The 25,269-nt window shown below is 51.3% G+C and overlaps 1 protein-coding gene across 2 annotated transcripts in view; it reads left to right on the top strand.

Moving 5' to 3' along the window:
- Positions 1 to 6,759: 6,759 nt before the first annotated feature.
- Positions 6,760 to 25,269, top strand: part of LOC111145392 (C-terminal binding protein 2) — a 153,746-nt gene continuing 135,236 nt past the window's right edge. For both annotated transcript variants that reach the window (XM_022500265.1, XM_022500266.1), the window contains exons 1-2: positions 6,760 to 6,908; positions 7,100 to 7,304. The gene's annotated coding sequence lies outside the window, so the exon portion shown is untranslated. The remainder of the gene's footprint in view (positions 6,909 to 7,099; positions 7,305 to 25,269) is intronic.

Raw genomic sequence — 25,269 nt, 5'->3', positions numbered from 1 at the left:
CTAATACTTATACGTCCAGTTAAAATTACTTGATTCTCTTGTCAGTTTGCATATATGACTTTTGTCATTATTTGTAAAGCTCAGATGTCTTGAAATACATTCACAGGGTCATCCATCCATCTGTCCATCCATCCATCTGTCCACCCATGAAATACTTGACTAAGCATCTCCTGTGGTCCAGGTGTTCTACAACACATCAAACAATCCCATAAGTTCACGGTTATGAAATGTGTTAACGGTCACTGAGGGAAAGTCTTGCCCTCTCTGTGCCATTCCACTCCTAAAAAAAAAGTCCTTTGCCCTAAACCAGGGATGTCAATAGGGTTGGGGTTTTTGTAGTATTTATTAATATTCTCCCACCAACCTCCAAAAAAAAGTACTTTGGGTGGTTATAGTAAAAACAGGTGTTACAACCCTCCAGTCAATAATCAGCAAGTCAAAATAAAAATCAGAAACTCCTTCCAACCGTTTTTCAGTCCTGTTTTCTCAAGTACAGGAAGTGCTTCTTGTTTTATATGGGTATCATCACCAAGCAAGAAGATTTTATTCAGCTTTATTGCCCATAATTTGTATTGTCAGAACAATTGTTTTCCAGATATAAAATTATATGAAAATATTTAAGATGCCTCTTCGAACAACACGCCTCTCCCATGAAAGTTCAGAATCCCTTTTCACAGAGGGAGATATTCATAGAGAATTTAGAATATTATATATAATATAGAATATATATAGAATAATTATATATTTATTATACATATTAGAATTATATAGGATAATTCCATATATCATATAGTATATTCCTGAAACATGACAATAGGCTGCTTGGAATCCTTGAACATTACATTTTGACTTTGAGTTTCCTATGAGCCAAGGCAACAAGGAATCACGATGATTTGTTTCAATTATCTGCTAAAAGCAAACCATTAGGGGGTCCTGGGTGGCTCAGTTGGTTAAGCATCTGCCCTCCACTTGGATCATGATCTCAGAGTCCTGGGATGGTGTCCCAAGTTAGGCTCCCTGCCCAGCCTCCCTCTCCATCTGCCTCTCTCTCTCGCTCTCAAACAAATAAAATCTTAAAAAAAAAAAAAAAAAAGGCAAACCATTAATTCTTCAAGAGAGATGAACTTTATTTTCTTTTGAAGGTGTGCAGAGCAGAGATCCGGAAACTCCCATGGGTTAAGGGAGAATGTGAACCAGCTCTCGCTGCCTCCCCCAGACTTCTTGTGGGTGTATGTGTGCGTGTGCGTGTGTAGGGTGGAAGGGTGAGGGTGGCCAAAGGAAGTGACTGGACTGATGGCCTGTGGTAGGATGGAACTCATCGCTTCTGGAGGACTCAGAAAGCACCTGAAAGAAGTCCTGTGTATCCATGGGGGAAGGTGGCCCTGTGGGAGGGGGTGGGGAACATGCTGCGGGGGATACTGGCAGCATCTCAGAGATCAGCTGGGCCAGGCCTACGTCAGGAGGGGAATGGTCCCCAGGGAGGATGACCCCAGGAAGGGTGCTCCTGCCCTGTCTGTGCTGAGAGGTCTGCCAGTTATACCAACCCCCACATTGCGCTACTGGGGCTCCCCTGGGCCAGATCCCTCATCTAGAGAGCTAGGACTCCTCCCCCAGAGCCTTAGTGTTGGAAAACAGCCACGCACTTGAATCCCAAATTCTAGTACCCAGAAAGGAAGAGAGACTCCCCGGACAGGGGAGCTTTTGATAAGCGGTTTGAACTTTATGCATCAAAAGAGACCCGTGAACCCAAAGAGCTGGTTAACCCAGAAGAAACAGAATCAAACCAGAAGACACGAAGTTACCTTTCATGGGAACATCAAGTGGGAATGGAGGTTCCTAGGCAAATGAGTTGAGTTCCCCAGAATAAAGAAGCTTCCTCTCTCCATCCTGGAGAAGTGCGTACATTTCAAACTCCTCCCACTTTGGAAGCTTGGGTAATGAGATCACCTGAAGGAACTGAGCATTCCCAGCGACCGGGTTTTTCTCTTTAGCTCAGACCACCAGGAAAAAGTGACGCTGGCTCTTCTACAAGGGAAGAAAATAGTGTTAGATGTAACCTTTTGAACTCTGTAGGAATTCTTCCTCAGTATGAAAGTACTATGTAGAATCCTTATTCTCAGTAGCCAAAAGTTTATTTTCTACTTTCTAGATCGTAGCTTTTTTTCTTGTTCTGAAACTGATTTTCAGGAGCCTTAAAATCCACACCCATCTTTGTCTTTTTATTTTGTAACCAGTGTCTGACAACACATTTAATTCTTGGGCTTTTCTTTTCTTTTTTTTTTTTTTTTTTAAATCCCCCTCTAAAGATTAGATTGCAGTCACAGTAGTAAACAAAACAAAACCTTTCAAATAAGACGTGTTTCAAAAGCAACTAACTGCGACGCCTGAGTGGCTCAGTCTGTTAAGTGCCTGCCTTTGGCTCAGTTCATGTTCTCAGGGTCCCGGGATCAAGTCCCACACTGCGCCCCTTGCTCAGCGGGGAGTCTGCTTCTCCCTCTGCCTGCTGCTCCCCTGCTTGTGTTCATTCTGTCTCTGACAAATAAGTAAATTACTTAAAAAAACAAAACTAACTAAATTTAGTCTCTTCTGAGTCCATGGTAATGAATGTGTATGAATATAAGTAGAAGCCTTTCTTGAAATAGGGAAGAAGAGTAGTCAAAATAAGGCAGACAGGGGTCCAAGCTTACCTCTTCGCTCCCCGGCAGTGTGACCTTGGGGAAGGCAGTAACTATCTGAAGTTCAATTTCCTTCATCTGTAAAATGGGAATAATACTAGTATGTCTCTTAAGGGTCTGCCCTGAGGATTAAAGATGCGTGTCCCTGGCTTAGCCCAGTGCCACGCACCCTAGTGAGCAATGGAGAAACATTTGTTGCTACTATTGTCATTTTTATGACTCTTCTTGTGTCTGTCAAAATCCACGTTGGAACACCAGAAGTTGAACCTGACGATTAAACAGGATTAGATGGGAAGAGATCACGGAGAGTACTGAAAAATTAACGTTGCAGTATGATATTCTATAATGGCAACACAGAAAGATTAAAAATTGGTAAAAGACACTTATTATGTAAATTAACTGAAATATATTTAAAAATATTTTCTTTGTATTTTAATGTGTTTTTCTTATTGAAAAATAACTTTATATCTAGTAAAGAAATAAACCAAGGTTTGTAAAGTTTGTGAGAAAAAGGTAGTTTGCAACATTTAAAAAATATTGTGGTATAATGTACATAAATAAATTTATCATTTTATCCATTTTTAAGTGTATAGTTCTGTGGCTTTAGGCACATTCACAATGTTTCATAACCCACCGCCATCACCCGTTTCCAGAACTTTTTCAGCACTCCAAACAGAACCTCTGTGCCCATTATACAATAACTCCCCTTTCTCCCTCCCCCCAGCCCTTGGTAATCTCTAATCTACTGTCTTTGTGAATTTGCCTATTCTAGGTAGCTCATATAAGTGGCATAATATAATGTTTGTCTTTCTGTGTCCGGTTTATTTCCCTTACCATTATGTCCTCAAGGTTTGTCCCCATGAGAGCAGGTATCAGAACTTCATTCCTTTTCAAGGCTGAATAATATTCCATTTCATGCATGTAACCGTATTTTGTTTACCCATTCATTCTGGGATGGACATTTGGGTTATTCCCACCTTTTGGCTATTGTGAATAATTCTGTGAACATTGGTGTTCAATTTTTTTTTTAATAATTTTTTTTAAAGATTTTTTTTTTATTTAGTTATTTGACAGACAGAGATCACAAGTAGGCAGAGAGGCAGGCAGAGAGAGAGAGGAAGGGAAGTAGGCTCTCCGCTGAGCAGAGAGCCCGATGCGGGGCTCGATCCCAGGACCCTGAGACCATGACCTGAGCCGAAGGCAGAGGCTTAACCCACTGAGCCACCCAGGCGCCCCAGTGTTCAATTTTTTTTAAAGACCCTTTTCATTCCTTTGGGTAAACACCTAAAATTGGAATTACTGGATCATACACTAAATCTATGTTACTTTTTTAGAAACCGCCACATTGTTTTCCACAGTGGTGCACCAATTCACATTCCTGCCAGCGGCCTCATGTTTGCTCACTTCTCCACATCCTTACCGACACTTGTTATGACGGTTTGTGATAGCCATCCCTGTGGACACGAAGCGGTATATACTGTGGTTTTGATTAGCATTTCCTGATGATTAGTGATGGTGAGCATCTTTTCACGCGCTCAGTGGTCGCTTGTGATTCTTCCTTTAAGAAATGTCTGTCTGTTCAAGAGGTGCCTGGGTGGTTCGGTCCATTAAGCATTTGCCTTCAGCTCAGGTCATGATCCCAGGGTCCTGGGATTGAGTCCCTGAGGTTCCTTGCTTAGCAAGAGCTGACCTCTCCCTCTGCCTGCCACTCCCCTTGCTTGTGCTCCCACGCACTCTCTCTCTCTGACAAGTAAAATCTTATTAAAAAAGTCTGTTCAAGTCTTTGCCCATTTTTGAATTGGTCTGGGTTTTTGGTTTGTTTTTTGTAACATTAAAAAGTTTAAAATAATTCACATGCTGGGGGTCAATGGGTTTGATATTTTAAAATACAGGGTGTCAAATTGAGGTGAAAAATAATGTTTTGGCTCTGAGGATGCTTCTTTTTAAACACTCTCCAAACAAGAAGAGTGAAGTGGAATTCCTAAAGTAATCCCACTCGTGTTAGACAAGAAAATGGACAAGTGATAGGAAAAAAACCAGCTGACTTTTTGTGGTTTCTGGGTGAGAAGAGAGGGCCACTCAGAACCAATGATCATCTGTGAAATAAGGAAGCAGAAATTCTTTAGTTACGGTCAGTTATAGTTTATGCCTAAGAAATAAAATCACCTGCTAGCCTGGGGGTGGGCAGGTCCTATGTGTCCTAGGCCTCACGACCTTGAGGCCACACTGCTGAGGACAGGAGGGCCCTGACAATGTTTGTGACGATCTGGGGTCGCCAGAAGACGGAGACAACGGGGTGGGCACGTCTGGGAGTTTTTCTGACGGAACCACGGACCCAAGGGCCGCGTAGCTGGGCTGGCCTATTCAGGCCGTGTGATAAACGGACATCTTAGTTACTGAGAGCTAGCCGGTGTGAAATGCCGCCCCCCATCCCGCCCCCCGCGCTGCCATCACCGTGGGAGGTCTTCCATCGTGTTTTAAAACCTTACTGTTTGACGATGAAACAATCATCAGGAGTCAACCCCTCCCCAGGCCGGCCGCACTTGCCACATCTGGGTACACTTTAGCAAAGGAACAGTGAGCACCTCTCCCCAGCTGCGGGCCGGAGCAGGAGTTTGGAAACTGTTAATAGACGCACAGGCCTGGAGCAGCTAACTCCCTTCAGGATGCGGCTCCGCGGCCCTTTCCCCGGCCTCCAGGCTTACCTGAGGTTATCTTGGCTCGGCGGGGTGTAGTGCCTAGCCTGGACGCCGGAGGCCCAACGGAGCGTCTGGGCTCCCAGAATGGCCATGCCTGCGGCCTGCAGAGGCCGGACCTCACACCCCTTACTCATGCCTTTCCTGCTCAACATCTCAATCCAGTTCGTAACATCTCAATATAGTTTTAAAACATCGACACCGGGGGCTCCGTTCAGCCTGCACGGGGGCTCCTGGACCGCGAGCGGCGACCTCGGGGAAGTGAGAGGAGTTGGAGGGGCTCTGGGGCGCCGGGGGAGGAGTCCTCCCAGTCCTTAGCCGCCGACTCCCTCCGCAAACAGGGCTCCAACGCCGCAGGTCACGGGCACTGAATTCAATCTAGGTGCAGCCGGCGCGCGGCCTGACCCCTAGCTTTCGTGTCCACACTCTAAGCTCGCCGCGTCGGGGCGCCGCGCAAGCCCAGGACCCCCACTCTCGGGCCCCCCAGGCCTCCGCGCGTCTCCGTCCCGCGAGGCCGCGAGCTCCCACCCGAAGCAAGGCTTTAAAAATAGCCGCGGCGAGATCCAGGCAACAGGAAGGAACATTTTTTTTTTTTTTTTTTAATGTGTAAAAAATGTTTTGCTTCTTGTAGGGAACACAACCGCTGCAAGTTCCAGCACACAGGGCCCCTCCCGCGCACCCACAGCCACCGCCGCCTCTCCGGCAAGGCGCGGGCACCGTCTCCCGGATCCGGATTTGGGGAGCTCAAGTGCCCCCTGTGGCCGGCCCGCGCCTGACCCCGCGGGCCTGAGAAGGCAGAAGCAGCCGGCGCGGGGCCCAGGAGGAAGTTGGAGCCGCGGGGCCGAGAAGGGGGCAGGTCGGCGCCGCGGGCCAGGCGGGGGCCCGATGGGGCCAGAGCCACCCCAGGGCGCTGCGCCCAGGCCGGCCTGGGCTCGCGTCCCCCCACGTGGCCGGCCGCCCGGGGCCCCACGTGGAAGGGGCGGAGGAGGAAGGGGAGCGGAGGGAGGGCCGGACTCCCGGCCGCTGTAGCAGGACCCCCGCCCCCGCCGCCGAGGCCCCAGCGCTCCGCTAGGGCCTCCCGGGCGGGGCCGGGCCAGGGAGTGCCCGCCGCGCCCGGCCCCCTCGCCCGCCAGCCGCGCCTGTGTGCACTTTCGCGGAGCCACTAATCCCCCGAGAGAGCCGATTTGTAGTGAGGAGTATCTGTAGGGGGCGAGGCCGGCCCATGTGGGGTTGTGTCATTGGTTTGCAAAGAAAGACCCCGCCTTTACCCAAAAAAAAAAAAAAAAAAAAAAAAAAAAAAAAAGAGCGAGGAGTGAGCGAGCGGCGACCCTCACCTCGCCTCCCGCCTCGCTCCTGCGCAGCCGGCGGGCACCGAGCGTCGCGGCCGGCGCCGCTTCTTTCCCTTTCCCTTTCTCTCCGTTTTCCGCCTTCTTCCCCGGAGGAGAAAACAAATAAAGAAGAGCAAATAGCCGGGAGGCGCAAGGCATCCAGGACGCTCCCTCCCCCGATCCAAGTTGGAATTAGCATCCTCTTGGGGGTGAGAGCGGCGCGGGGCGAGCGCGGGCCGGGGACCCCCAGCGCAGCCCCCTCCCGGCGAGCGGGCGCGGATCTGGGACTGGGGTGGGGAGGATCGGGAGCCGGGTGGGCGGAGGGGGGGGGGGGGGGGGCGGGGAGCTGGAGAGATTAAGTTTTTGTGTGTGTGTCCCTGTGTGCGTGTGTCATTTTAAGGTGGCCCGGGAGCGGCCCAGAGGAGCCGGCGGCGGCCCGAGGAGCGAGGGAACGAGCCGGGAGCCATGCCGCGCTGAGGGGGGGCCGCACAGCCGCCGCCACCGCCACCGCCGCCGGGTGGGGTGGGAGGGGCGGGAGCCGCCGCCGCCGCCACCGCCTCCCGGGTGGGCGCCCTTCGCAGTGGACGCCGGCGGCCCGGGACGAGGTAAGAGGGGCCCCGGGGGAGGGTTGGGGCCGCTGCCGCCCCCGCCTCACCTGCGGCCGCGGGCTGGGGGCGCCGCGCCCGCGCCTCACTGCGCCACTCGGCGAGGGGGGGAGGAGGAGGGCGAAGGACACGGAGCCGGCATCCGAGGACATCTTTGGTCTGCGCCCCCGTGTCCCCGCTCGGCGCCCGGTGGTGGGAGCCGGCCTGGAGGTCCCCGCCTGCCGCCCCCCGCCGCGGATCGTGCCCGCCGGCTGCCGTTTGTGCCAGGATTTTTGTTGTTGTGATGAGAGTTGATGAATGCGAAGTAGGCGGTCACCTTCCTTCCCATCAGGATTGGCAAAAAAAAAGAAAGAAAAAAGAAATCCCGAGCGCGGCGGCGTCCGGAGGGCAGCGGCGGCGGCGGCGTCTCGGCGACGGTTTCCTAGGCGCCCCCGGCTCCTGCTCCCCGAGGCCGGTGGGTGCGCGCGCGGGGGCCGCCCGCGACCCAGGCCGAGCGCGCGGCGCGCCGCGGGGACAATACGGCCGGATCCCCCGGGACTGGGAGTCCGAGCGCGCGGGGCCTTAGGCTTGCGGGGCGGGGGCGGGGGGGAGCGCGGGGGTCCGCTGGGAAACCGGGGCGCGCGCGGCTCAGGGCCCCCGGGGAGCGGCCCCTGCTGGCCGGGGATCCCGCGCGGCGCCCCGGGAGCGCAAGTGAAAGAAGGGAAAGGAGGCGAAGTGGAACCCTTTTGTTTTGCCGGCCCCGCATTGTTGGCTCCTCCGGGCAGCCGGGCCACATCTGCCGCCGCCGCCGCCACTGCCGCGCCGGGCTCGGCCCGCCAAAGTCGCAGCGGGGCGGGGGCCCGGGGCTGGCCGGGCGGCGGGCGCGGGCGGGGGCCGAGCGGGCCGGGCATTTCCTCTGCCCGTCCGCGCTCCCGCGGGCACCACTTCCTCCTCGCCCGCCGCCGCCGCCACCGCGGCGAACCCGGTCGGCCCGCCTCCCCCTCCCGGGCTGCACTTTTCGGGTGGGGCGAACCAAAAAGAAAAAGTTTCGCAGGAGGGGCTGGCGAGGGCGCGCCGGGGGCGGCGGGGACCCGGCGCGGCACAGCGACAGCCGGGCCGCCGCGGTCGCCTCTTCCTCCTCGTCCTCCGCGGCGCAGGACTGACCCGCGAGGCCGAGGGGAAGCATCTTTCTTTCTCTCCCTCCCGCTCTGCCCAGCGCTCCCGGGCAAGTTGGGCAGAGGCGCGCGGGAGCCGGGGCGCGCCGGGGCCTTTCTCCGGCGGGAGGCCCCGCAGCGTAGCTGCTTCGCCCGCAGCCCACGCAGCGTCCTGGCGCTGGGAGGCCGCGCGGGCCCGGGAGCTCGGCGCGGTCACCGCCGGCCGCGGCGAGACACACACGCGCACACACACCCTTCCGTAGCTCGCTCTCGGCCGCGGCGGATGGTCACGGACCCTGCGTGTTCGTGTGCGCGCGGGTGTGTGGGGTGCCCCCCTTCCCGACCCCGAGTACTTTTTCCGGAGGCGGCCCCCAACAGCAGTTGGCTCCAGGGGTCCCCATGTTTAGTATTTCACAGGGGGAAGGAGTAATTTTTCGTAGAAATCCCGCTCGCTCTGCGTCCTTGCGGTGGAGGCTGCTGGCAGTGGCCTATGTCGTCCTGCCGGGCTCACTTGGCCTATCCAGGGTAAACAGATCTTTCTGGGTTTTTTCCCACCTTTTTTTCTTTAAAGATTGGAGATCAGGTTAAGTTCTTAGAGAGTCAGATGTGAGTGGCTTGAAGGGTAGACAAGAGAATTGTATTCTATAAATATGCATTGGGAATTTAAAATGCTAAGTGCCTTATTTGCAATTCTGTTGGATATTCTAGAGACTGGTATATTTTTATCTGACATGGATAATTTGGAGGGGACGTATATTTTGGTTAGTTTACAAAGTGATTCTGCCTCCCGACTTCGGCGAAATGTATTAAACTCTCCTACTACTCTTTCAAAGAAGAGTCTCTACTAGGTGCTTGGGTTCAAAGACAGTTTTAAAATTAACCTCGTGTTCAGTACCTGAGACTGCTGTTCCGCCTCTAGGGTTCTCACAGTGGAACTAGTTTTCATGTACTTCGGAGAATTTCAGTGTTTGGAAAAATTTTTAAATAAATCCTTTACGTTTTGAAGTAATGGTGCTTTCAAGGATCTTGTTTTTATAATCATTTGATTTCAAAGAGTACTTCTTACAGCAATTATAAAGTGATATTCAAAATGCTAATTAAATACTTTAAGTCAGAGCAGCTTTAATATTGAAACAATCAATCTTTCTTTATTTCTTTTTCTTTCTTAAGTAACAGCACTGTATCCTAGAGTTGAAACACTAAGAATCCTTTTGTCTGCCATCAGATCTCTGAACTGCTGTGACAGTCTCCTGTAAAAAAACAAACAAACAAAAAAACCAAAAAAAAAAACCAAAAAAAAAAAAACCCCACAAGAAACCTGGTGCCCTTTTTATTGCCCCCCAAAGAAAAGTTAATGAGATGGTAGGTTTCAAGCAAAAAAAGCAGGCCCTCCTTCTTGCAAAATATGCTTACAGTTGCCATTGAAGTTGTATGTTAACCGTGAATGCACTTGCCTTTAATGAAGCCGGTTTAATCGTTCACACTTGATCAAGTATAACAGGACCAAACAAAGGAAATAAGCCAGCATATTTCTGTAGAGCGTTGAGGGGTTTAGTGTAAGTGTTGATGTCGGGTCACCCCTTCCCCCCACTCTGCCCCCAGTGAGAGGGAGTGAGGGTTGAAGGCAAAGGGAATTTATGGCACTGATTGGTTTTTCTGTGCCCCAGGGGTAGGGGACCCCAGTTTGTCCCTGTAGAAAGCAGTTATTAGAAGGAATTTTTTAAAAATCTTGGCTTTAGAGCTTGTTTTGAACCTGACAATAGGATTTTTTGGTTTAATCCTTTTTCCTGTTTGGGAAGGTAAGGCTGGGGTGGGGGGTGGTATGTTGTCTCCCTCATTTCTGATTGTACCTTAATAAGGCTGAGTGGATGGAGGGTGGTGTTGCTCTGCAGTTCGAGTTCCAAGCCCTGTGTTATTTACTACTTCACTTGGGATCTTTTGAAACTGGCCCTTGAAAGGGTGTTTTCCTGGGGGAGGGGCAGCGTGATTACCTTTTCTTAACTGTGATTTTTCCAAAAAACTTCTTTGTCCCTAAAATGTATTTCTTTGCTAGGCACAAGTTGCAACTTATTCTGGGACTTAGTCATCAACTCAAAGAAGAAATATTTGCAAAGTGTGTCTTGTTAAGGTTAGGAAAGTAAAAAAAGTTTCGCTACTTAAAAACAAACACTACTAGCATTGTAAAAATACACCAGTGACATACTTTGTGAGATATTTTGGCCTTTTAAGACCCAGGGCACACCTGTTCCTGTCCCTGCAGGGTCGAGTTTGCTTTCCTTGGCATTGTTAATAAGGTCGTGTACACAGGATGAAACAGGAAAACTTGCTATCTGTATAATCATTAACTAGCCAATCAGTTATCCTTTCAGGGAATAATCGATAACTTTACTCTTGACTTTTAACACCCCCCTCCAAAGAAATTATCTCTGTAAGTCTGGCAAGTGTTTTAAAGAGAGTCGATGAAACACAGCCCCAACAACAAACGAACAAAACTACAGATGATCTGACAGCTTTTGCAGTGTTCAGCGTAGCTAGCCAGCCACAGGGTCAGTAAATGATGAGTGCATAAAATCAGAACTGAACAAGCAGTGCCCAGGGTTTGAAAAGGATATTGTTGGCAACTGTTTGAAATACTAAAGCAAAGGGAGCTCAGGATGGCTCACACCACTTGAAATCCTTGAGATTCGAGGATTAAAAACAACAAGGGCCTGCATCCCGGGCACACCCCTTTGAGATCCAGCACCACAGTGCCATTTACCAAAAGTCCTTTTCCTTCATGAATCACTTTGAATGCAAAGTTACACCCTCCGCATTTAACCACTTTCCCTAAATGGAACAAATTTAAAGTGGAATGGCCATCCCGTTGTCATTTTCTTTTCTTTTCTTTTCTTTTTTTTTTAACCGCTGTCATTTCAATAGAGAAGGGCTGTCATCATGTCGTCTGTGAGTGCAGCCTGGGTCCCTCTGTGAATAATCTCTCTGTCAGTGACAAGCAGCAGGTTAAGTGTCCTGTGTCCCTGATACAGGCCACAGACTTAGATTCATAAAGTGCGTGATCAGGGGGGCTGCCTGGGTGGCTCAGTGGGTTAAGCCTCTGCCTTCAGCTCAGGTCCTGATCTCAGGGTTCTGGGATCGAGTCCCACATAGGGCTCTCTGCTAGGCAGGGAGCCTGCTTCCTCCTCTCTCTCTCTCTCTGCTTGTGATCTCTCTCTCTGTCAAATAAATAAAATCTTTAAAAAAAAAAAGTGCGTGATCAGGGGAGGGAATTTTATCTGTTGGGCAGGGCACAACTCAGGTAATCTTTCCAGTGGCTGACTGGTAATTCCATCACAGAGGCGGGAGCACAGTGTTGCAGTAATTATAAAATGGGAGTGCATTTTGCCTGACGCTTTGAAGAGAAGTACTTGTGCTTAGCAGAAGCGTCTCGGTAGAGTGAAATATCGGGATGCCTTTTCCTCCATGATCTTCTGTGAATCGCTAGCTTAGGAGTGCTCACGTGGACTACTGAAAAACTTCTAGGAGGCACATGAAAATGCTGGAATGGGTACACTCTGAGGCCACACTGCCTGGATAGATACCCGTTTTCTTCCTTACAGCTGGCGAGCGCGTCCTAATCCACACTGCGGCTGTTAAGGTTACAGCACATTGGGAAAGGAGGGAAAACTCAAGGCTTCTCCCCATGGATGAGCTCGAGAAGTTCATTTTTTCTTCAAGTCTGTGTTTGACAGAATATGTATCAAAGACCTATGGAAAGGGTTTTTTTGTTTGTTTTATTTTATTTTATTTTATTTTAAGCCCCATCTTTGGATTTGGAAAATTATACTTACTCATTGCTAAAAACTTCAGAACCATTTTCAAGGTGTTCCGTGTTTCTTTTGATCATGATTTAATGGATGGCATCCAGAAGCCATCAGTGTGACTTGCACGATACTCACAAATTACTGTTGGGGCAGATTCTATAGTGTGTGTTTAGTTCTCATTATCGATGTTTTAAAGCCTAGATTTATGGCCGCATTTGGGCATTCAGGACTTCTCCGGTGAAAAGAAGGACTTTGCACATTGTGCAAAAAAAGGGGGGGGTGGGGGATTCACAAATGAATACAGAATGTACAATAGGGAGAGAGCCAGACCATTGTTTGTGTGGAATGTTGACAATGGGAGCCAAGGGGCAGTTTGGCCTTCATTCTTCCAACTGCTCGAGAACACAGAAACTTCGGGAGCTGCGGACAAGATGGGAACCAGAGGTATACCGGCATACTCATCTGCCTTTTGCCTGGCACGGCAGTGTGGGCCACTGGTCTCATTTCCAGAGTTTTCTTAGAAGGTGGTCTCTTTTGGACTGCTGGGGACCGTTGTGTGCTCTTCTCGATAATCTGCTTTTTGGAGTAAAGATTCTAAAGGCAGAGAGAAGGGTTCTTCAAAGAAAAGTGTAAAAAGCAGACTCCTCCTGCCTCCCCGCCCCTCAAAACGCAATTTTAAAGAAATCTTATTCAACCTTTACCAGAAATTGAGGCATTTTAAGTCGCAGGAAACTGTCACGTTTATTTTTTATTATTCCTCATGCTGAAGTAGTTTTTAATCTGTAGTGTTGGGGAAAGTAGAGCTAAAGTGAGTATCTGTTGGGTTTTCGTGTTTGGTTGGACAGCTGCTGTCATTCCTGAAAATATTCTTGTATGCATTTTTTCCCCCATGCACGGAGCCCTCCTGCTTCCACGTGGGAGCTGGGGTTCCAGAGCTCTGTTCCAGCTCCGCGGTTCAAGTGGCAGTTATTACTGTGGCCTTTCTCTTTTGTCCCTCTGCCCTAAGTGGAATCAGCATAGACATCGACTGCCGTTGGGGGCTGATGCCTGTTCTGATTTTATCGAGGTGCACTTGGTTGAGAACTTGAGGGCCAGGTGAACTTTCCCATCTCTATCAAGACCATCCCTCCTTGAGTCAGTGTTTTAGGGGTGATCTGCTTTAACTGTTTCCATAACTAAATTTAACAGATGGTGGCCAAAAGTTGGCTTACTGTTCACAAAAATGCAGATAAAATGAATGGGTTCTTATTTGTGGGGCAAGTGATGCTTTTGATTTTATGGGGAATTGTGATTCTATCCTAGATAATGACAGAGACTTCATTTTCCCGGTGGTATTTAGAAGGATGTTAATCCCCAAGAGCTTTTGTTGTCTGAACTTGGTGGGCTGGTCTTTGGTGGTTGTTTTCTGGGAGTCCAAAAAAAGTCGGGGTGGGGGAGGGTTGTTGTGGTTGTGAAGGTGGGGGAGGGCAGTGCTTTTCATTCATTTGGCTCTTAAAGTCTTTCCCACTTGTAAAATGCAAAAAAAAAAAAAAAAAAAAAGCACCTTCCTTTGTGTTATTGCTTTAACCGCCTTCAGAAGCAACCTATTGATCAGCAGAAATGTGCTTTTTGCATTAAAATAAGCCCTTAATTACGACTTGAAAGACACTGTTCCTGGCTTGAAGATTGATTAGAAATAGTGGCCATATTTCTGTCTCTCATTCTAGCCTACGTAGTGGCAGGCACTGGAAGGGCCATTTTAAAAGACGTGTAACTTAGGTGGCCAGTGGGTCTCTCTGCAGCATTGGGACTAGCCAAGGGGTTGTAAACTCATTGCTGTGCTCCAGCCAGGCCTGAAATCTGGCCTCCAGCAGTCTGTCCAACTCCAGGACAGACAAAAACTTCATTATGGAGTCAAGGAGTTCCAGGAAGTTTTTTGGGAAGGAACAGTAGACCAAGACCACAGAGGTCAACTCTTCTGGCCTAATGGCATTTTTCCCCCCCTCCAGTATGGCAACTTAAAAAGCCTACCTAATGTTGAGGCCTCGCAGAGAGCCAGTAGCAAGGTGGAAAGGGCCCAATCAATGGGAAAGTGCTAGTAGTGTACCTGCCCCAGGTGTGTGGGCGGGGGACAGAGGAACTGCAGGTGAAATTCTTTGGCTGTAGGGGGTGTGAGGCAGGGAAAAAGTCTGTGCACCTTTCCTGTTGAATGAGCTCTGTCTGGGACTTTATTATTCCGCTGATGGATGTCTCTAGTGCAGTAGGCCTGGAAGCACAAACAAAGTCACAGCATATCTTCTGCGTGTTCAGGCCCAGTGGGCCTGGGGAAGGGGTGGGGGCGGTGTCCGCAGGTTCTTCTGGGTGGTGCAGAGCCTGCCGTGGGTTGCAGCTCCCAGGTTGAGCCAGCAGTGAGCCAGCCTAGAGAGCTAGGCTAGAGAGAGCCCTCTAGAGCGCTTGACAACCTGTCCTGAAACAGTTGAGGGGACTGGGAATGTTCCCCCTGGAGGGGAACAGTCTCACTTGGTCACATGGACTTGCTTTGCTGGGAGGGACGGAGCTGTGGTGACACCAGGGAAACTTTGCTGGACAAGCTGCCAGGCCAGATGGTTGCAGGGCTCCTAGCACGGGCTGAGCTTGGCTGACTGCTGTGTGAGGTGTGGATAGGTCAGACAAAGCTTTCCAAACACCAGAGACCACCAGGGTAGCCCTCACTTGGGGACACTTGCCTAATGAACTGCGTGGGGTTGGGGAGAAACGCTACATCTTCTTCCCAGTGGGGGTGACATATTTTAAAAGTTTTTTTCTGTCCCTTCCCCAGAGTTGGAACTGTGGTCTGCGGCGCTGGCCGATTGCTCCATCTGCCCTTCAGGGACTGGATGGAGCAGGAGGCCCAGCGTGGATACCAAGTGGGACTGGTATTTCTACCGGAGCGCTCAAGAGATGTACCTTATCCTTTTTCTCAGCGATTTCTAGTTATGAGCTAGAAGTCACTCCAGGAGGGCAATGAATAAAGAGTATATTTTCCTGTACAGATATCAGTATGCACATATAAGTGCCTACAAGTAAAATCTTAGAATGTTTTTGATCTTAAAACCATTTCGCAGTCATTAATCTTCACGAAGCTCCTGCGGGCTAGGTAAACCGCAATTGCTATTTTGCCCGACGCAGATAGAGTGAAATCACCTCCCCCAACTCCTGGAGAGGCTGGTGTCCGCCTCTGGTTTCCGTAGCGCGCTGGGGGTGCGGGGGCCCCGGGAAGGCCCCACGTTCCGCCCTGAGGGACCACGGGGCGACTTCCGGTCTCCTGCTTGACCTTCTGATGCGGGGAGGGCGAAGTTGGGCCTGGGAGAAGCCTGGCCGCCGCACCTGGCCGGGCCCTACCTGGAGGGGGCGGGGTCTGGCCGCGCTTCACCGCGCGCCGGGACTGCTGGGGTGCGCCGCCTTGCTGGGGGGACGGGCGTCTGCGGCTCCCGGGGTGCGGGGACCCTCTGACCTCTGGGGCTCGCGGACCTGCCGACTCCCGCCCTCCCCTCCGGGCCCGGGATCCTGGGGCTCCGCCCCCACCCCCACCTCGGACCAGCGTACCTGGTGGCCCCGCCCCTCCCCCTCCAGGGCTCGCGTACCTGTGCCCCCCCACTTGACACCGCCGGAAGCGCCCCTCCCCTGGCGGTGTCCCTTTCACTTGTAAATAGCAGCCGTTTCTCGCCGGGGGGAAGTCATCTAGAGGTGATAGAAATGGCCCCTGCCCCCCCTGTGCCCACTTCCTTCTTCCTGCCACAGGCATTTCTGTGGGGGGTCCGACTCCGGGCTGCGGGGTCCGGTCGGACGCCGCCCACACCCGCAGAGACCTTCGCGGCCCTCCGGGTCCCGGGACGGGACAGGGAAGGAACCACCAGACGACTCAGGACTCGGAGGTGGGTCCCGAACCCGCCCCCGAGGCCCGGAGCTGAACCAGGTCTGGACATGCCTGAGTCACCCCACCCCGCAGCGGCCGTAGGCTCCAGGGACCCCAACTTGGGGGTCGCCTTGTTCTTGTCTGGACCCCTCCATCCCCAGCCACCAAGGGGACAGGGAGGTCGGCTGATTCGGTCGGCAGAAACGCACAACTTGGCCGGCTTGGCATCCCGTCCCTTGGGCGGTGTCCCTGCCGTCGCCCCTCCTGCCACCTTACAGCTGGGGTGTTTTCACTGGTGCTAACGATGGCGCCGACCTAGTTGCTGCGGAAGCCGCGGCGGCTACCCAGGCCTTACTCCGCTGGTCACGCTGCGGGTCCTGATGGGCCCGTGACTAAAGCCAGGATGGTCTTGGGCTTCTCCACTTTGTACCGCTCTTCTCCCAGCTGAAAGAATTTCTGTGTGTTTGATTCTTCCTATCCTGGTGGACTTCATTTGAAACTCAATTCCACCCAGGCCTTTTAAGTACTACTGTTTTGTGAAGGTAACATCTAACTACTGTTTATTGAGCATTTACTTAGTGTCTTTGTCACATGAACGCTTGGTGTATGTTGTATTTGATCTTCACAGTAAGCGGGGGTGATGTCAGGCGCAGGAGGCACTGGGGTGACTTGCCTGTCACCCCCTGCCCCAACAGGCAGAGCTGGGATTCAAACCAGGCTGTTGGCAGTGGGGTTCCAGCAAGATTCCTTGGCAGAGGAGGAACTCCTGCGTTGGGAGCCTGTCCCGTGACCCTGAGAGCAGAACGGAAGTGAGAATTCCACGCTTACCCCAAATCTGGCATGTTCTCCCCAGGATTCAGATGGGCTTCTCAGAAACAAGTCGTCTTTCTCGGGCCCGGGTTGGTTTCCAGATCACAGTCGGCTTGTTTTAATTTCCGTCTTCGATTAGTGATCTTTTGTTAGCATCTCACAATCTAATGCCAGGGAGGAATTTCTAGATAGTTTCCTGGACAAGGCCTGTTTTAAATTCCCTACGGTTTTTGAGTTAATGAACAGCATGGTTCTTGAGAGAAACCTCGGGCAGGCTTAGCAGTCAGGGGCCCTCTTGGATGCACGGGGATAGTTCTGCCCCTCTGGATCCCAGACTCACTGTCCAGGCAGAGCACAGACATCCCGAAGGAGCTCAGTAGCCTGGCCCAGTGCTGTTGTTCCATCTACGTTCCTTCATTTACCCTCGGATCCTCTCCCAGGTAGAAGTGATGCTGTTTCACCAGTGAAGAAACCAAGGGTCAGAAAGGTTAGTAACCAAAGGAGCCAGAAGTTTAGCTGAAGTCCATCTTGAGCTGGTTTCTCTGTAATTGATTGAGACTTTGGGCTTTTAATTGCAACTTGGGTACAATTGGGGATGGCCAAATTAGACCCCTTCAGTGCTCCTGATCTCATTTCTTCCTTGCTTTCCACCTGGGTGTCTGATGCAACTACCCCACCCCCTCCCAACACACACACACACACACACACACACACACACTATGTGGATAGCTTTTACAGTGCTTAGGGTTTTTGGTGGTAAAATTGTATTTGGTGGTCAGAGTACCATTTTATCAGACTCAGATTTCCAAGTTTGTGGTCTAGGTTAGTGATCTTAGAGTTTTTCAAAGCTAGCCCCCCTGCTTGCTGGTGTGTGCCCCTTTCTTGGGGAGAGGCTGGAGGTGCTGGGTGGGGTGCTCCCTTCCCTCCCTCTGGCTGCCGCTCACTTTCCAACAGGATTCATGCTGCACTTCTTCCAACAGGAGTTGCTTCCTGTGTTCTACATGGGGGGATCTGGGAGAGGAGACAGGGAAGATGGGGAGGATTTCATCTAATTGGAAGAGTCTGTTTGCACCATTCCTGTAAAAACCGGCCAGAAACTTGATTCCACTGGGTAAACCTCCTTTGGGTGGCTGCCCTGCGTTTGTGTTGGCCTTAGAAAGGAATTCGAAATCATACTCGTGAACAAAAGCAGCAGCTTTCTTTTCAAATAGTCTATCAGAGAACTGAAAGGGAATGGCACGAAGTTGGGTGTGTCCTGAAATCTGGAGAGGAGCCTGCTTGGGTGATGAACTCACCTGAATGGCAGCTGGAGAAGGTGACGTGAGAGCTCTCCCTGACCTTGGCTTCCTTTAGGGTAAGGTCCCCACAAGGTGGAGATTTTCCTGAAAAACAGGCTTTCCTTCACTGACAAGATTACCTTCCCGCCCTGCCAGGCTGCTCTCCCTTTTGCGAACACATGTGTGCTTGGGAAGTGCCCGCCGTCCTTGCTGGTGGGGGAGGGGGGCTCCGCAGACGCCCCATCTCACTCAGTCTTTGGGTTCTTCCTGCTCTGGAGGGCTGAGGGGAAAGGCCCGGAAGGGGGGTGTCTTTTGACCAGCTGGTCCCATCAGCCCCGGTGTGCTGGCTCGGCTCTAGCTTAGGTAATGATTGTATTCTTTCTGTTTTAAGTCCCCTGTGCAGGTTTCAAACAGGTCTCCATGCTGCTTCCGTCCCCACAGGAGAGGGACTCGGGGGGACAGGAGAAGGGGGAAGCTGCTTTGGGCCACGCCGCCTGGAGAGGGAACGGGGCTCGGTCTTAAGGCGTCTCCACCTAGATGACACCCCGATGTCCCTGGCTGGTCCCACCATGCAGGCTCACCATGGGAGCCGGGGTCGTGGGTGCCCTCAGAACCGGCCTTCGGATCTGTGGTGTAGAAGGTGTGTGTCCCTGTCCTGTTCCATGTTTCGGGGTTCCCTGGCTCTGTAGAAAGGTTCCTCCGGCAGGACACGGGCCATCTGATTAGTGTCCCACATGTCCGTGTTGGTGCCGCACTGAGTACACCAGGTTTCCCAAGCCCCGATTTTTCTCCGCCTCGGCCCCTGTGCAGGTTCTGTTTCTTCTCCTGCTCTTCCAAGGTGTGGGTTGCTTTTCAGTCAGGGCGGAGGATTTTTCTTTCTTCTTCTTTTTTTTTTTTTTTTTTAAACACACATCCTTTCTTCTCATTTCTCAACTAAGCCTGGGATTAAGACTGTGGCTTCAACTGACAAAAGCCAGGAGATTTCAGAATTAAAGTTGGAATTCTATCTGTAATGATGTCTTCCTGAGTATTTAAGGAGGACTTTGAACCGTGGGTAATTTTTTTTCCTTCCTGAACTGGCCAGATGTGCTCCCGAGTTGTAGGCAAAGGAAGCAGCTCCACGTGATTGGAGTTTTCTTTGTGATGATTGTGACCTTGCCTTAGTGGAGTCCCCTGTGTCCCAGGGGCGCAAAAGGGAAGAGGCTTGAGACGGGCCGCTGGTCGGTTTGTGTTCTTACTGTGTGTGTCACGCGGGCCCGAGAGCTTCAAAGCTGCGCCCCTCCCCAGCTCAGCAAAACCACTTGAAATGCACTTTGCAAGTATAACTCTAGTTCTTTAAAATGTTTCTCCACCAGAGAGATTAAAAAGTTGGGTTTTGTTTTGTTTTGTTTTGTTGTGATTCCTTTCATCATCTGGGGTAGCTGTGGCAGGCCGAGGGCACCCAGAGGGTGCCAAGGCAGAGGGACGGGTGGGCGGCCGGTCTGGGTTCTCTTGTTGCTGGGGGAGGGGGCGGGGCGGGGTCTTGCAAGAACCACTTTTTGGCCTTGCCTGGAGTGGGGAGTTTCGCAAGCAGGTGATCACTTGGCAGGGCAGGCTCCAGGGTCAGATCCAGAAGCTTTGCCCTGGGCCATCCCAGCAGCCCACCTGGGAAACCGGGGTGATCTGTGTTCTCTGCCTGTGCACTTGGGTGAGGGAGAGGAGAGGTCCCACAGAAAGGTTGTGAATGTCACCCTTCCCAGACTGATGCTGGGCCCAAGGAGAGTCGCCTCTGTCCTCAAGACCCTAGGAAAGGCAACAAGATAAATATGGACTGACCAGCTGGGGAAGAGGCATCAGGTGGGACAGACGGTTTGAGAAACTGTATGTCGTGGCAGAGGAGGCAGGGAGAGCTGCTTGACTGCGTCTGGGATTCACGGAAGCCTTGGAGAGGACTTAATCTGAATCTAAAATGAGGGTCCGAATTTTAAACTACTTGGAACAGGCCTGACACATCATAGGTATTTGTTAAATTTTTAAAAATGCAAAATACAGACAAATAGATCAGCCTCTTCTGCCCCGAGGTGCCATGTGCCCATGGGAACAGGTTTCCTTGTGTGTCCCTCACACCGCCACAGTGGAGATCAGAGAATCCTGACATTGGCAGTGGAAAGAGGGGTTCCCCTTGAGTGTTGGGGACAGGAGAGAAGGCTCCCTGGGCTTTGAGATGGGGCTTGCTACGCACATATGGTGGGCCAGGTCCTGGGGAAACGGTCCCACAATGGATGGGAGGTTTAATCCTTTGCACACAAAGGATGGGTGAGTTTTATGGAGCCTGGTGAAGTGCCAGGTGAAATGGGTGTGTAGTGAGTAGTGTTTGAGGGTGGGAGATCCAGATCCTGGTGCTGTTAAAAAAAAGACAAAACAGGGATATAGCGGTGGTGGCTGGTTAGGCTAGGGAGCAGCCCATCTTCTCGATTTCTGGGGCCAAAGTGATAACCCGAAATTCATATTGTTTTTAGACTGGAATGTTACTCTGTATTAGGTCACTCTGAGACCTTATTTACTGAGAAATGCCCAGTAAACTATTTACTTTCTCTTTAAGACCTATTTTCTCTTACTTTGGAGAGAAGGATAGAAAGGAGTGTTGGGTGCTGCCTACCTCTGCCTCAGGATGGGCCACGTCAGGGCTCCAGCTGCCGCTGCCCTGGACAGGTGGGGTCCCCTGGAGAGCCAGCCCCATGCTCCCCGCCCCTTCTCTACAGAGTTGATCAAACACAGTGCAGGGACCCTGACTGGCCACATCCCTAGGGGAATTTATGCCGAAGGCACTAGGGCCGCCCCCTTCCCTGCCAGCTTTTGCCTTCACATGCTCCCGTCCCATCTCCAGGCCCCGAGCAGGCAGTTGGAGGGCTGGGGCCTGTCCTGGAGAATGGCTTGTTGGGGTTGCCTTCCTGGCACGTGGTGGCCCCTTGGCCAGCAGCAGCTCTGGTGATTGGCCCGGGCCCAGCTGGGTGGCCAGTTTGCTGCATGTGTTCCTGCCCCCGGCCCTGGAGATAGGATGGTACTTGCTCATCTCCTCCCAGGACAGTCATCCACTCAGGGGGACTGACAGGGTGCCCATTGGGGCCAGGCACTGTGTGGGTGCGCACATGACCACCCTGGGCAGAGCTCCCGCCCTGCATTTCCTGTTGGGCTACAGGTTCGAGTAGTAGGGTCCTGTGAGCATGAAATGGCGAAGCAGGGGTGCGGGGGTGCAGGGGTGGGGAGCTGTGTTCTGGAAGATGTCCTACTGGGGTCCGAGGAAGGGACAGTTTGTTGCCTTCAGGGTGGGCTGCTCATTTCATGGACCAGCAACTTCTTTGGGCTCAATTCATGCCTTTAAAAAAAAATCTCCCTTGGAAAGCAAGATGATCCTTGAAAATGCCCTTGGGAGGCAGCTGGCACTGGAATGCGAGGGCATCTCAGAGGTCAGGGGCCAAAATGTCATTTTCCCACTTGAAAATCCCAGGGAGAGGTGCACAGTGACTAAAGGCTGATACATGTGGGAAGGGCTCAGGTGTTAGCTGGTTGTCTTACCTCATCATCATCATTCTTGGTGATGGGGGTGGTGGTCTAAGAAGAGTGGGAACCATGGGTAGTACCTGGGGCTGCGGTGGGTGGTCAGATACCAGGGACTAAGTCCCCTTCCGTCTCTGCCTTTTTCAAGCTACCTGCTACATGGCTTGCTACATCCCTCTAAAATACCATCTTAGAGTTAGAGTCCCGGATCCAAAGGGTCCTTTGCGCCCTGCTGGGTCAGCGAGAGTGCCAGCACCCCTCAGCCCGCCCCTGCCCCAGGTCCTGCTCTGGCCTGGCCCGTGAGTGGAGCCCACGGGTTCAGTGCGTGTATCAAGTGGTAAGAAGCTGCCTGTGGGCTTGGTGGTTTTCGCATGAGTGATTCGTGCTGTCCCCAGGGAGGGCCTGTGCCCAGGTGGTTTGAGAGGGTGGCCTCTGGAGCAGGGCTTGTCTGGAGCCCCGGCTGGCCAGGAGTCGGTCTCCTGGAGCTGCACCCAGCCTACTGTGGGAGAAGCTCCAGGTGGGGCCAGAACAGCTCTATTTTTAGCAAACCCTTCCGGGTGGCTCCTAGTGCAGCCAGCCCAGAACCTGCCAGCTGCACACACGACTGTCCTTCCCGAGCAACAAACCGCTCCCCAGCACACATCCATACTCTTGAGTCTAGTTATTGAACATTTGGCACGACAAATGATTGAAAGATTTTCCATGTCTTGAATAACCCCCTCCTCCTCAAAATCTGAATGAATAGATTTGGAAACAGAAATATGGATTTCTGCCTGAACTAGTCTGTTTTTTTTGTTTTGTTTTGTTTTGTTTAAGAGGGATTCTCCACCCCTTAGAACAGCACCAGGCTTTCCTGGGGATGGGAGGGAAATTCTGCGTGTCCCCGTTCACAGTGGAGCTGGATCTGTACTCAGATGCTCTTGCCATGGAACTTTCTGCTGACCAGTCAGCGGTGTCCACCAACGGGGCCTGGGCTGAGCGTCACAGCATGCTGGCAAGGGGAGAAGTTGGTTTTACAAATTATATTTTAGTACAAGGTGAGTCACTTTAGGGAAGCACACTTTGGAAATCTGCGCACACACACGGCAAGGGTGGGTGTAGCGGGCGAGCACCGACCGACAAGGTCAATGCCAGGCCTGTCCGCTTCGTTTCGCAAGTGAACCGGTGAACCTCTGGTAGGTAACTCTTGTAAGCCGGCGGTGTTCCTTCCCTGTGTTTCCAAACACGGATTTGGGGACAACACCTTCTGTTTTTGAAATGTAATTAAACACATTTTTTGGCAGACCCTTGTATCTTAATCAGTGGATTTATTAATTAGTAGGCTTCGCTGAGGCTGATAGCTTGTGTTTCCGCATAGATGACAGCTTACCTTTATTCTGTGTGTAGAAACACTTTGTGAGACACGAGCGAGACATGCGTACTTTGTTTTGTTTTTTAGTAACAACCCTGACCTGAGGCAGTGAGGGGGTTGGGTTATCTCCCCCCACTTAGGGAGTCGGTGGAGGGGGTCTCACAAGCCACGTGGATGGGCTCCCAGTTCGAAAATGATGGAGCTGGTTCTGACCTGCCTCTTCTGCCCATACCAAGCTGTCTGAAGAGCGGCTTTGTATTCAGATAACCCAATTTTTTTTTAAGGTTTTATTTATTTGAGAGAGCGTGTGCACGCGCGTCTGCACTTACACCTGTGCGTGAGTGGGGGGGGCAGAGGGAGAGGGAGAAGCAGACTCCCCACTGATTTGGGAGCCCAACCTGGGGCTCCATCTGGGGACCCTTAAGTTATGACCTGAGCTGAAGGCAGATGCTAACAGAGCAGCCCCCGCCAGGTGCCCCTCAGATAGCTCAATTCTGAGGATGGGGGTATGTGTACCAATTGGGAGGCAGGGTGGGGGTGTGGGGAAGTCCATCTGGTTTCAAGAATCTGGAGCCTTTGGCATGAGTTCCAGGTGGTAGGGTCAAGGTGAGCTTGGAGGAGGGATATGCATGGTGTCCTCAGGTGAGTGATTTAAGGGGCCTCTTACTCCTTGATCTGAGGTTGTTAACTGTGGTCTTGAGTTTTTTTGCCCTTTCTGTTTTGGGTAGCTGCTTTCCGGGGGAAGATTGGGATACCTTTCGACTTACACACAGAGACATTTACTGTGAGAGAAATTCCAGCCGTTAACCTTAACCATGACCTGGCCGAGTGGCACAGGGACAGATGTCTGGGGCTACGACTCTGCTTGAGTATGAGAAGTGGAAGTCCTCGGATGCTAGCGGTTTCTTTGGGGGCTGCTTTTGGACTTGGGTTAGGAATGAAATGACTTCATGATTTATGATGTTTATGAAGACTAGTGTACCTATCTGTTTTCATATAGAGATCTTAATAGAGATTAAATACAAAATAAAGAAGAACGCATGAACGAAGATATTCCCATAAGCAATATTGTAGTGTTAGGCGGTGTAATTATGTTTTGTACACTTCCCAATTAAGCAGTTATGCATTACTGGAAAAACCACCTTTAAGAGATTTAGGAAAGCTTTATAATTTTGTAGATCAAATAAAAACAGATGCATCATATTTTATGCATAGGGTTTAAAATTTTTACGTTCTATGATAAAGTAATTCAATGTGGATTGATTTGTGGAAATTTATGCAGTGACACTGAGATGCATTTGCTTTTTCTGAAAATGACCTGTTGAATAAAAATCTGCTTCTTCAGCAAATCGAGCTCCTGCTGTGCGCCAGCTTCCAGGCGAGAGCAAGGGGCGTTTATCCTGAACTTTAGCAACATAGTGGTGACCTTTCAAGAACTGGAATGGGCGCAGGGGGCTTCTCCACGGCATGGGTGGGCAGTAGGTGATGCAGACCTGCTGGAGGAATTGACACGGCGCTCTCTCCCCTGTGACAGAGGATGTGCTGTGCAGAGCTTAAGAACATAACCTCCAGGTGGGCCCTTCCGTCGGGGACACCTGCCCCCTGGTAAAGTTCTTCGGAAGTGACCCCACTTCCTTGTGCCGGAGGGTCTTCATGGTGGGGTGATAGGTGCTCTGGGAATCTGGGAGGGAGAAGTGAATGAATTATGGCAAGCCCTTGACATATGCCTTGAGGAAGATCTCCAGTGTGGGCATTACTGTTATTATTATTACTATTAATTATTACTGATATTATTATTATTATTATTACTGTTATAGTAGTAGTTAATGTTGGAGTGCAGAGAATGAGGTGTGGGAGTGGGAAGGACCTTGGGTCTGAAGAGGCAAAGAGAGGGCCCACAGGGTTGCGGGGTGGCCCTGAGTTCAGATCACCACAGCCAGACATGGCTTTTTTTTTTTTTTTAAGATTTTCTGTACTTATTTGCATAAACACGCACGAGAGAGAGAGAGAGAGAGAGAGAGAGAGAGAGAGAAAGTGAGAGAGGGAGAGAGAGAACAGAGGGGGAGTGAGAGGGAGAAACAGACTCCCCGCTGAGCAGAAAGCCCGATCTGGGGCTTGATACTCACCCTGAGATCATGACCTGAGTCGAAGGCAGATGCTTCACCGACCGAGCCACCCAGGGC

The sequence above is a fragment of the Enhydra lutris genome, unplaced genomic scaffold (genome assembly GCF_002288905.1).
Source record: "Enhydra lutris kenyoni isolate GAN:26980312 unplaced genomic scaffold, ASM228890v2 scaffoldscaffold12, whole genome shotgun sequence".
Classification (NCBI taxonomy): domain Eukaryota; kingdom Metazoa; phylum Chordata; class Mammalia; order Carnivora; family Mustelidae; genus Enhydra; species Enhydra lutris.
Note: the sequence above shows the minus strand (reverse complement) of the source record. Positions and strands in the feature narration are given on the sequence as shown.